The 1844-nt window shown below is 32.6% G+C and overlaps 1 pseudogene; it reads left to right on the top strand.

The window, feature by feature from the left end:
- Nucleotides 1-1294: 1294 nt before the first annotated feature.
- LOC115899850 lies at nt 1295-1400 on the top strand (annotated as a pseudogene).
- Nucleotides 1401-1844: the final 444 nt, after the last annotated feature.

Raw genomic sequence — 1844 nt, 5'->3', positions numbered from 1 at the left:
GTGCTAATGGTAATTACATAAAATGGCATAGTGAAAAGGCCATTGTGTTACATAAAATCTCCATAGAAACAGAAACACACTAGTTTATCTTCCTTTAATGCTGTAAGGGCATTAATTTGTCACTGTAAACACATTTTCATTTAATTAACCCTGACTTTATTTGTGTGGATAAGTCTCTATCCCAAGACATTTATTTTTCCATTACTAACACAAGTCCCTCAACTCAGCACCAGACTCTTGATCCTTATGGAAGGATAACCAATCCTGACACACATACCACAACCAAACACGAGCCAATGTGCTTTATATCTGGACCAGAGGTGTGGAAACTATGGCTTTGGGCCAAATCTACTGTCTGTTCTTATAAAGTTTTATTGGGACAAAGCCATGCCCATTGTTTGTGTATTGTCTATGGCTATTTTCATACTACAATGGCAGAGTTGAGTGGTTGTGACAGAGAGAATATGACCCATAAAATTTAAATTATTTATCTTCTGGCACTTTACAGAAAGTTTGAATACCCTAATCTTCCCTAATCACTTGAAAATCAACATTGATCACCCTAACATGTGATCAGCGAAGTAGCTACCAAGATGGTAGCAGGATTATGACAATATACAAAATGCTATTCTCTTTAATCCTAAAACTCTTTAAATTTTCCAATTTGAACATGGCTAAGAGATACCTATTCTTAAGCAGTAGGCGCTCAGAACCACCAAGGTTTAAAGCATCATTATGGGAAAATGGCCATCTTTATTCCCCCAAATGTTTTCATTTTTCTCGTTATACTGTATCTACTTTTCTGCTCATCCTTCCACCAGCAATATCATTTAAGATAGGACACAGTATGAGAAAAAGAGCAATTTTGTCAGACTACGGATTTTAAAACATATAGCTACTCATATGAAAATTAAATAGTTCAACCTGTCCAAAGGAAACACAGTTCCATAAAATCAACTGTACCTCCTCTACAGAGAAAATACAATTAAACTACCATGAAAATAACTGCAAGTAACTAAAGAATGGTAAACATTTTTGCAGAACAAATTTTAGAATCAACCTTTGTAAGAAATTGTACATCCCTATAGAGTCTCCTAGGAAGAAACTAATCTTACTCACTACAGTGATAGCTAGGAGAAAGAACAAACCTCACTTCCTACAGCATGGGAGAAAACTATCTAATATCACAGTGAATTTACATAGAGCTGGTGTAGAACTGGGAATCTGCTTTAACCAATTCTTCAGGTTCTAATGGGAATGGCTATTGAACCACACTCTATAAAATACAATGTTAATTGCATCTCAGCCTTTTGGCTAAGATCAAGTGTAGTATCTCTTCTTATCAGTTTAAAACACAATGTTTATTTTCTCCACTGGTATTATACATTCATACAACCTATCTTGCAATAATCATTTTAAAATGATAAAATAATATGCATTTATGGTAAAAGAATAAAATTCCATTTTAAAAGCTTTGGTAAACTAAATAATTTTTTGAAAAGACAAGATATTTTAATGACTAAGAAATCGTAAAACCTTAGTAGGTTCTAAGATTGCAAATCTCTTCTGTTATTTTGCCATTTGTCTATTAACTATTAACCTTTTTGAAAGAAATATTTTATTTGAATGGAATTAAATTCATCAGTTTCTTTGCCTGATGGGTTATGCTTTGAAAATGTAAGATTTTTTTTTTTAATTAGGGAGGAGAGTTTTTCATGAATGGTTATTGTTTTATCTGTCATAGTGAGGTTTAATTTAAACAGAGACACATTGTACTTAGTAGGAATTATGTTTTATTATTTTTCCATAGAGTTGGATAGCCTTATTTTGTTTTTTACAACACA

This window comes from Rhinopithecus roxellana, chromosome 9, assembly GCF_007565055.1.
Source record: "Rhinopithecus roxellana isolate Shanxi Qingling chromosome 9, ASM756505v1, whole genome shotgun sequence".
NCBI classification, from domain to species: Eukaryota; Metazoa; Chordata; class Mammalia; order Primates; family Cercopithecidae; genus Rhinopithecus; species Rhinopithecus roxellana.
This window is presented reverse-complemented; position numbering and strand designations above follow the sequence as displayed.